The following is an 11377-nucleotide window of genomic DNA, read 5'->3' on the forward strand; positions in this document are numbered from 1 at the left end:
CTCATGACCACTTCTCAAAGTGATCTCCTTCACATGCTTTCTAGGGTTGGTCTCGGTATGACTTGGTAAGCTTCCATGTGACCTTTTCGATAGAGACTTCGCAATCTGCCCTACTTGATTTTCAAGATTATGCAAAGAGGCGGTGTGGTTGCTAAGTATAGCCTCAACTGATTGGAACCTTATATCAGATGATTTCACAAACCTAGTTAAGGCCTTCTCCAAATCATTCATTCAGGTCTCCAAACTCTGTCTTCCATGTTTGGGGCTTGCTGGTGTAGTTGGAAACCCGGTGGCCCTATGGCCTTTTGTGGACCTTGGTTGCTCCATGAGAAATTGGGATGACTCTTCCAACCTAGATTGTAGGTATTACTGTATTGATTTCCTTGATTCCTCATGCCATTGCCCACAAAATCGACGTTTTCAACTGAAGATGCATCACCAATAGATATTGGGCAAACGGAGGGAGCATGTCCTCCACCACACCCGGTGTAAGTAATCACGGCCACTACTCTGTTCGAAGTTAGAAGATCTAACTTCTTACTCAATGATTCTACTTGAGCCACCAACGAAGTCACTGCATCTATCTCATGGAGATCGGCCACCTTTTTCTTCTCCCTAGCATGCCACTGGTAGCTGTATAACCACATTTCTTCAATTAATTGACGAGCCTCACTGGGGGTCTTACTACCTAAGGTACCTCCTGCTGCCGCATCCAAGAGTTACCTTGTACTCAGATTCAGACCGTTGTAAAAGGTCTGAACAATCATCCACTCTGGGAATCCATATTGTGGGCACTTTCTCAGGAACTCCTTGAACCTTTCCCACGTCTCAAGTAGAGACTCCAATTCCAATTGTATAAAGGATGAGATCTCATTCCTAAGCTTTGCAGATTTTCCAAGAGGGAAATAATGGCCAAGAAAAGCTTCTACCATCTCCTCTCATGTGGTAATCGATGCTGTAGTAATGAGTGCAGCCACTGCTTCATTCTCCACTTTAAGGAAAATGGGAAGGCTCTCAACTTGATGGCATCATCCGTCACCCCGTTTATCTTCAGCATATCACACACCTCAAGAAAGTTCTCTATATGACTGTTCGGATCCTCATCGGCCAAACCATTGAACTGTGCGGATTGCTGCAACATATGGATGAATGCCGGCTTCAGCTCGAAGTTCTGAACTATAATCGGGGAATGCACAATGCTCGATTGTGTCCCCAATACTGAAGGTCTAGCATAATCGGATAATGTGCGCTACTGCTCATTCTGTTCTGCCATGTTTTCAGATTCTTCTACTTCCAAATCAGCTAGATTAGACTATTCTTGCACAGGTTCTTTCCCTTTTCTTCTCAGTGTACGTTTAAGCTCGGGATCTCCTTCAATCAATATGGAGGGGTTCCCTCGGGTCATAACCTGGAGCTGCACCCAAAGGAAAGAAAAAGAAATCAAAATGATGATAGAATAGGAAAATATGAAATAGAATGAATAAATGAATAGCTAAGAAAACAAAGTGCAAAGTATCTCTAAACGCCTACTCCCCGACAACGGCGCCAAAAACTTGACACATCCGTATATGCGTGTAAACCACAAGTGCACGGGTGTCGAAGTAATAATCCCAGATGAGTGGGTATCGTATCCACAGAGAGTAGGGAATAAAGACACTTGAGTTGTTTCTTAACTAATGTGGAAGATGAATAGTGATAAGTGTGAAAAAATATGAAATAACGAAAATAAAAACAACAAGATAGAAGCCACGAGTAAAGGAGAAGGTAAGGCAATCGATAAAGATGGGGTACCCGGATATTGATCCGCATAGGACAATCATTTCAAGTACAAGAACCCTCTATTATACTTCCTAATTGATGCAACAATGAGTCCTAGAAATCCTTAATTACATGATCCCAAATCTAAGGTCAAGCATGCCTAACTCTATACATGTCCCGGAGGAAAGATTAAATAACCTCTCAACCTCGCACTCGCATAGAATTGCTATGAACTCTCGGGATTCCAAGTGATAAACCCTATCCCAAATCTAAGGTCAACCATGCCTAACTCTATACATTTCAAGTGCAAGAACCCTCTATTATACTTCCGACTGTGAACAGTTCTGGTACAGTATTCTTGTTACAGTACCCTACTATAGTACCGGACCAAAATACTCCCGAATCCATGCTTTCATCGAGGTAACGCAAACGGGCACACGTTTAAGTCATGGATTGCTTTGCTTCTTAACTAATGGACATGTTGGTGGAGATCTTGTTCTATATGCACAAGTCGGAATGCTTGAATGTGACTGCTCTTGTGCCCCTCCAAATAGTTGTGCTAACTCGAATATGAGGAGGTTGGCACACATTCCCGCATCTCGAACCCGACCTATGTCTTCGTGTTTGAACCTTAGCAAGATTTCCTCCAAATTGGTGTATTACAACCCACAATGGCTTTTTTGTCTCATATTCGGCCTCACAACCCTACCTGCATGAAAGTAACATAAATACACCCATATTAGCGTTAAAACCCGAGAAAAGTAATGCTCAACACAATGAAAGAACGCTTCGCATTCTTATCACACAAGCACTTATCAAGATTGTTTACATACTGCTTCAATGTAGGGATGCTATAATTGCAAGTTGAAAGAGGGTAAGCTTTATTACACCAAGTAGATGATAAATTGAGCGTTGATGTTGTTTAACCATTGAAATTATTCAATAAAAGGAAATAATTGATGAGATTGTGTAACATACTGTCCATCTCTATAACAGCAAGCTTTACAGATTTGTTTGGTTTGTGTTTACCAGGAATCAGATTTAGGGTATTGGGATGGACTATTAGCAGAGGATAACAATAGTAATACTGTAGCAATGAGCAAACACGCAATTGTAATACACACTATCAGTAACTTCTCATAAAGGAACCACTCAGGCGAATATTGAAGGAGATACTTCGAAGGATAGATAGTTCGTTACCTGTTATGCTTATAAAACATATATTAAAAAAACATAACATACTTCATCCAGTGCATGCATATTAATGCAAAGCAAAATAGAGAACACCCCATCACATGTCAAGTACTACAGTGTGATTACATTAAGCTCATTCATAAAGAAAAGATCTTCAGCATATCCTTCATAGCCGGCATATCTCTAGAGAATGGGATGTCTCCTCCCATTTGTACATGATTTTCATCATACCACCATCTTCTATCACAATTCATCATCCCCCCTTGATTGAAGATCACACACGCCAAACTGCTCCTTAAACATGTGATTCTTCTGGCTAGTTAAATGTTTAGTAAATATATCTGCCAGCTGTTCATTAGTATTACAATGCTTCATAATTAAAGTCCCTTCAGTGATCAGATCTCTAATGAAGTGATATTTGATGTCTATGTGCTTGGTCCTACCATGCATTACAGGATTTTTAGATATTGCAATGCATGATTTGTTATCACACCAAATGGTTGTTACTGATCTTTGTTCTTCATCAACAATGAAGTTACATTCCTTCATTACCTTATTGCGCCAGATATACTGACATGCAGTTGAGCAGAGTGCAATATATTCAGCCTCCGTCATTGATAGAGCAAAAATGTCTTCCTTTTTTGACATCCAGGATACTGCTCCAGTTCCCAGCTTGAAGACAAAACCAGTAGTGCTCTTCCTATCCTCCATACACCCACCCTAATCACTGTCAAAATATCCTTCAAGCTTTCCTTCTCCAGTTGCACTATACCACAATCCACATCCAACTGAGGCAAATAAGTATCTGAGTACTCGTTTGGCTGTAGCTTGGTGTTTGTTTGATGGACAATTCATGAACCGAGATAGAACTCCCACAGCAAATGATATATTAGGCCGGATATGCATCAAGTATATTAGTCGACCAATCAAGCTCCTATACCTCTTAGGATCCACATTACCTGACCCATCATTCTATTGTATTTTCTCACTTGAATTGAATGGTGTGGGCACTGGTTTACATTGTTGCATATTATACTCTTTCAGTAAATCCTCTGTATATTTCCTTTGAGTAATGTGAATTCCCTTCTCATCTTGGTTTACTTCTAAACCAAGGAAATAACTCAACACTCCCAGGTCTGTTATTTCCAAACACTTCTTCATGTTGACTTTGAATTATGATATTTTGGCTTTAGAGGATCCCATGCATAGTATATCATCTATGTAGACACAAATTATTAAGCCATTGCCATCATCACTTGACTTCTTGTATAGTGTATACTCGCAAGGACACCGCTCAAACCCTTGCTCATGTAGATAGCTGTCTAATTTGCTATACCATGCCCTCGATGCTTGTCGAAGGCCATACAAAGCCTTCTTTAACTTGCATATGAAATGTTCTTTCCCTTGTACTATAAAGCCCCTTGGTTGCTCTACATAAGCCTCTTCATGTATCTCCCCATTTAAGAATGCCGTCTTCAAGTCTAGATGATAAATGATCCAGCCTTTGTGAGCTGCTAGTGCAAGGAGTAACCTCATAGTCTCCATTCTGGTGACTGAGGAGAAGGCATCATCAAAGTTGATCCCATGCTCTTGTATATATCCCTTGGCAACCACCCTTTCTTTGTACCTCTGCACTTTGCCTTCTGGTGTATACTTTCTTTTGTATATCCATTTCAACCCCATAACTTTCTTCTCATGTGGTGCAGGCACTAATTCTCATGTATCATTCTTCAAAATAGATTCCATCTCTTAATTCATAGCCTCCCTCTATTCTATATATTTGTATGCTTCTTTAAATGTAAATGGATCAGCAACATTCAACGCAAAGGAGCATCTCTCGTACACATCTTGCAATGCCCTTACTCTCCTGGGTGGTGTATCATCAGTGGGTGCTATGGCATGCTCTCCTAGTTCATCCTCTGTTTCCTCCACACCTGAACCGTGTATAACATCATTCCCATGCGCTGCATTCCCTGCTACTTTAGTCACACCTTGTTCAATGTTTACCCTAGAAGAGCCTTCATTTCCATTGCTTTCCTCTATAGTAATTGAGCATGTAGACCTCCCACCAGTGTGCCAATCCCATTGTGAGCCTTCATCGAATGTTACATCTCTACTGGTGATCATTTTACCAATCAATGGGTTGTATATCTTGTAGGTCTTTGACTCACTGCAATAACCTACAAATATACCTTTCTGTGCCCTCTCATCTAACTTCTGTTGAGAATTAGTTAATATGTGATAATAAGCAATACTTCCAAATATTCTTAAATGATTTACAGTTGGCATTCTCTGATGCGATGCTTCATATGGAGTTTGACCAAGCACAGCACGAGTGGGAGATATGTTGGAGAGATAGGCTGCTGTGGCCACTGTTTTCGCCCAGAAGGAATTAGGTAGCATCTTGGCCTTCAACATGCTCTAAGCTCGCTCCATCAATGTTATGTTCCTCCTCTCGACAACATCATTTTGTTGTGGTGAGTGTGGAGCTATGTACTGTCTTTGTATGCCCTGACTCTCACAGTACACCATGAACTCATCTGATATAAATTCTCCACCATAATCGGTTTGGAGTGTCTTGAGCATGGCTCCTGCTTGCCTTTCAACCAAAGACTGAAAAGATTTTAAATACTTGAAAGCATCTGACTTACACTTGAGAAAATACACCCAGTTCATTAGGGTGTGATCGTTAATAAAGAGTAGAAAATATCTACTCCCACCCATTAACTGAGTCTGCATGGGCCCATAAAGATCCACATGGACCAACTGTAGCTTGCCATTTGCCCTCTAAGCTTTTTCTAATGGAAAAGTGACTCTTGTTTGCTTTCCAAGAACACAGGCTTCACACTGATTAGATGAATACAAATCTAGAAGACCAATCACCATGCTTTCATGGTTCAAGATTTGCAATCCATGTTCACTCAGGTGACTATACCTCTGGTGCCACATTGCATAATTTTCCTCATTCTTTGTCACAATATTGGCTTGCTCGGCACCAGATATCAACATGGGGAACATATTGTTCTTTGTTCTCTGAATGGTCACCACCGGCACCCTAGTCTTTCCATATGAGATTACACATTCACCATTTTTGAACACAACATCGTAGCTAGATAACATTAACTGGCCTACACTCAATAAGTTATGTGCAAGAGCTGGAACATACTGCACATTGTGAATGAGTGATAAGTGCTTGAGTAGACATATTTTTATATATGTTTTACATGCATTAAGCATCATTTTTACCATGGTTTATGTCTCATATTGTGTATTTGGTGTTCTTTTATGCATATAGGTTGTGAATGCCTTGAAGAGTAAAAAGAAAGCAAAGATAGGCTATAAAGACACAATGTTGGGAGTTCTTGTTCAATTCAAGGACCAAGACATGAGAGGAGTTCATAAACGTGGAGATGTGTGCCAACTTCCAAGAAGATTCAAGTCAATTCATGAGTTGGAAGGGCACAAAGACAGCCACATCTTCATGTTCCTTCTCTTTGTGAAGATTGCAAGACCTCTCAAAGATACGTCGATGAAGAAAAGTTTTATATCCTAGCACATGGACGTGTGCCCGGACATGTGACCTCAAGAGAAGAGTGTTTGGACCGCATTTTGCAAAAAGTACTATAGCAAAATTACTGTTCACACGCCCGCGTGGAAATTCCTACAGCCTAAGTGGGCGCATGGGGGCACGTGACAGACGCGGTCTAAGGCCTATAAATAGCCGTTTTGCCCTAATCTTTCTCATCTTTTGTGCGGCTCTTGAGGGGTGAGATGGCTAGGGTTTGGAGAGGAGGTCTTTGCGGCTTTGGAGGTGCTTCGTCACCAACTTTGATCGATTCCTCCTCCGTCATAGCATTAAGGAAGCCACCGGTGAACCTAGCTTCGGAGTGGGTCCTTCAAGACGTCGAAGCTCTCTATCAAGGCCATCAGTTCATATATAAGGGGGTTTATTTCTATGGTTTTAATGTACTTTCATTCATTGATGGTGTGTTTTATATGTTGCTCCATGGAGAGCTAAACCCTAGAGGGTATTTGGGCTTATGAACCCTAGGATTCTTATCTTTTGTGGATTTGCTTAGTGTTTCTATTTAATCCGAGTTTTATTAAGTTTTAATCTTGATTGTCTAATGCTTGCTTGCCTTATTGATCTTTTGGTTATTTGGTTTGCTTGATTTGGTACCTTGGTGAGGGAGAGGTCTCCATTAGGGTTAGAATCTCAAGATTGAAGAGGGTTGAGAGGGCGAGTCATGAGATAGTGAGCATTCCCTTTCCCCTCCAATTGGTGTATTCTATCTCCGTTCCCTAAGCTCTATGCAACCATATTTGGTGTGAGGCGTGAGATTGAGAGATTTCTCCACCAGGACCTTGTAGGGGGTTAGGATCCTTTGCTGGGAATTAGGGTTGGATCAATCTTTAGGAATCGGATACACCTCTTGGAATCCCTAGAGTGCTTTGCGGTCATATGTGGTGTGAGGTGTTGAGATTGAGCGATTTCTCCACCGGGACCTCATAGGGGACTAGTATCGGCGATCGGGAGGTCGGATCCGATTATATTTGGATTTTCACGACTTAACTTACTCTTCATAGAAACACTTTGCTCATTCGGTACCTAATACCTGAATCCTAGGGGGAGCATTGCCCGAATACCCCACTTTTACTAATTGAGATATCCCTCCATTTCACCCTTGCATATTCGTCTCCGGTATTCATTTCTTCGCACATTAGATCACCACACCTTTCCATTTATCATTAGGCTAGAAAGCAGAGAAGAACTTAGTACTAGTAGCCCTGTTCCCTGTGGATTCGACTACCAGACTCACCGGGTATTTTATTACTTCGACACCCGTGCACTTGCGGTTCACACGCATATTTGGACGTGTCAATGAGCTTGGTCTTTCCCTCATGCGAATGGAGTGCAACCATGCCCATTCGGCCACCTGGATCTCTTTGTTGTTTCCTAGATGAACCGTGCACTTCTCTGATGTGTCAAGTTTGCAAAACAAGCTCTTCATACCTGTCATATGATTGGAGCAGCCGCTGTTGATGAGACACACCGATCGATCCAACAATTGAGTATCAGTCTGGGCTAGGAACATGTTAGTTGTTGTCTCATTCTCAGCTTCTTCATTCTTTTCTACAACAAGATTTACACACTTGTGCATCGGTTTAGAACTTTGCCAGCAATTAGCCTTCACATGGCCATACTTTTTATAGTTGTAACACTGTATATTACTTCTATGTGTCCTTTGCTCAAAGTTTTGCACCTTTTGATTTTCACTGTTGTATGCTCTTGAGCTGCTTCCTCTTCCTCTGTCTCTACTTCACCCTCTTCCTTTAAAGATATCTCTTCCTCGGACCTGAAACCTCCTCCTTTGCTAGAACTCGCACTAGGTGAGTCATCCTTGACCACCAATATCTTCTCACCACTCTTGGCCTGCATGCCATTAACCCTGACTTCATGGGCTAGTAATGTTCCACTGATATCGTCGAGAGTTAGTTTTGATATCTCCTTGGATTCCTCGATGGCCATAGCTACAAAGTCAAATTTTGGAGCTAAGCTTCTTAGCACCTTTGACACGACTTCTGACTCAACTAGCTTATGACTAAGCCCTCGAACTTGGTTAGCAGCAATAATCACCCGAGTGAGATAGTCTTGCACCCCCTCAGCATCCTCCATCTGTAGGGTTTTAAACTCTTACCGGAGAGCTTGAATTCTTACGGCTCAAACTTTGGCTGTTCCTTGGCATTGTTTTCTCAGGGTCTCCCAAGCCTCATGAGCCATCTTCACCTCCAAAATCCGGTCCTAGATAGGATCATCCAAAGCTTGTTAGATTAAACACAGCACTTTGGCATAGAGTTTCTGATTTTTCCTCTCCTGTGCTTCATCCTTCGACTCGGCCACACCCTTCTCCACAAGATTCAAAAACTCCTTGGATTTGAAAACGGTCTTCATTTGATGATTCCACCTCCCATACTCCGTCCCTGAGAATACTAGAATGGACGGTTGGGACAAGGTTACGGGAGCACCATTGGTTGCCATCACAGACGTTTGAGCTCTGATACCACTATATCAATGAGCAAACACACAGCTACAATACACACTATCAGTAACTTCTCAAAAAGGAACCACTCAGGCGAATATTGAAGGAGATACTCAGAAGGATAGATAGTTCATTATCTACTATGCTTACAAAACAGATAGCAAAAAACATAACATACTTCATCTAGTACATGTATATTAATGCAAAGCAAAAAAGAGAACACCACACCCATCACATGTCAAGTACTATAGTGTGATTACATTAACCTCATTCATAAAGAGCAGATCTTTAGCATATCCTCCATAGCCAGCATATCTCCAGAGAATGGGATGTCTCCTCCCATTTGTACCTGCTCTCCATCATACCACCATCTTTAATCACAATTCATCAAATACTAGGATTAGAAAGATTTTATATTGAAGGTTATTTGGTAATGGTTAAGACTAGTTCAAAACTATGTTTCTTAGTTTGATTAATGTTTACAATGCCTATAAGTTATCTTTAGATTTCTCATATACTACATTGATAGTCTCACACTGTTCTTTTAGATAGTGGCACTTCTTATGCACCTGAACAAACATTAAATTTCTATAGAGGATGATGTTGTGATTGGTGGCCATTCATTCACAAAGTATTATGATGAGTGAGAATTTAAGTTATTATTGGTTGGATAAATTTTTGGGTTTGAATTGCTCAATATATTTTCTCGGTTTGTGATTAAAAGGACTAGATAAAAAAAGATTGAGGAAATCATGGTCATGAGACAATATATATATGGACATTTAATAAGTTATTGAGAATTTAATATCCTTCTCCAATGCTTATAAATTTGTTGATTTTTTTTTTTGTAAAACAATGTATAAAATGTTAACCTTAAAAAGTTAGTTTTGTTTTTAAATTGAAAATTCTCTTATAAATTTAATAACTATTATTTTATGTCATATTCGTGTTCATTAACTACTGTTTATGCCGTATTTTAACCTTATGCCACACTGGGGGCCGTCTCAATCAAGTGGGCAACTGCATGATCAAATTAAGGAGTTACGAGCAGAGCTTGCTAAGAGCCAAGCTAAGCACAATCTGATCCTTGCTAAGCATGATGTGATGTGAACTGATAAGTGCTTGAAAACACATATTTTACATATCATTCATACTACATTAAGCATGATATTTTACATGTGTAGCACCAAACTAGTACAGAATTTCATTCTTTTGTTTACCATGGGCTTTTATTTCATTTTAGGGCCAAAGAAGCAAGTATGGAGGCATTTTGAAGCAAAATAGATCAACTTGGTAAATCATAGCACCATCAAGGTTCACAATGATCGTGGTCAGACATCACCGTGGCCGTTGACCACTTCCATCATGGCCGTGACCCAGTCATGCCAGTGTGGAGCCATAAAAGACAGGACAGTAGTTATAATGGCCTCCACAACGGCTATTATAGATCATAACGCCCACAACTACTTCACACAACGCCTGAGCTAGACCGCGCCAGGATGCGACTTGTGGTTCAAAAAACAAAATTTACTCACCATGGCCTTCACAACCGGCGTGGTCAGGATGTGGCAGACTGGGTTAATAAAAACCCCATGTTTTACAATTCAAGGGGAACTCTTTTGCCGAAATTGGTTAGAGGCAGCCGAATTTCTAGATACCTATGCAGCTGGAGATAAGATTCATCTTTATTTCAGTGGATTCTAGTGAGTTTCTCGAGGAGGATTCAACATGCATTGATAATGGAGAGCACGCGAAGAGATTCAGTTTTTCCTTGACAATCTTGGGATTTTCTCGACCTTAACCATCGGTGACCTATTGGAGGGAATTAGTTTAGGAATTCTTATGTTATTTTTCCTATGGATTATTGTTATTCGTTGGTTGATACTTTTATATCCATTAGAGGACCCCAATTCGAGAGGAATTGCATGTTAGTGTACCCTTATCTTTACTTGTGAATCTTTATTAGCAATAATAGATTCTTTCTATTTAACTTGGATTCATTGTATGATTGTTTGATGTTATTTTGTTGATGTTGTGAGGAAGAGATTCCCACATATTAGAACACCCATGCCTTGTAAGATCTATGCATTCACTAAGAGATTAAGCATAGCTAGGTTTCTGGATTAGGGTTTCTTTTAGTGGAGTTCTTGAACTTAAGACTGACATAGGAGGCTTAGGTGGAAAAGATTCCACCTTAAGTTTCTAGTGTTTTTGACCTAGTTTCCAAGAAATTGGGACTAGTAGGCCTTTGAGTTCCCCTAGTCCAATACTAGATCAAATTGTCGCCTCTCAATGCTATACACAAGTAATTGTTGAGGGAATCATCATACGATTACCCAACTCCTTCCAATTGTACTTCACAATCCTCAATTGTATTTTAGTAA

General features: G+C 40.5%; 1 non-coding gene across 1 annotated transcript; it reads left to right on the top strand.

Moving 5' to 3' along the window:
- The first annotated feature begins 777 nt into the window (after window positions 1-777).
- LOC120253381 lies at window positions 778-884 on the top strand. The gene has a single exon (XR_005534253.1). It is a non-coding gene; the product is annotated as a small nucleolar RNA R71 (small nucleolar RNA).
- The last annotated feature ends 10493 nt before the right edge of the window (window positions 885-11377 follow it).

The sequence above is a fragment of the Dioscorea cayenensis genome, unplaced genomic scaffold, assembly GCF_009730915.1.
Source record: "Dioscorea cayenensis subsp. rotundata cultivar TDr96_F1 unplaced genomic scaffold, TDr96_F1_v2_PseudoChromosome.rev07_lg8_w22 25.fasta BLBR01000074.1, whole genome shotgun sequence".
Taxonomy (NCBI): Eukaryota; Viridiplantae; Streptophyta; class Magnoliopsida; order Dioscoreales; family Dioscoreaceae; genus Dioscorea; species Dioscorea cayenensis.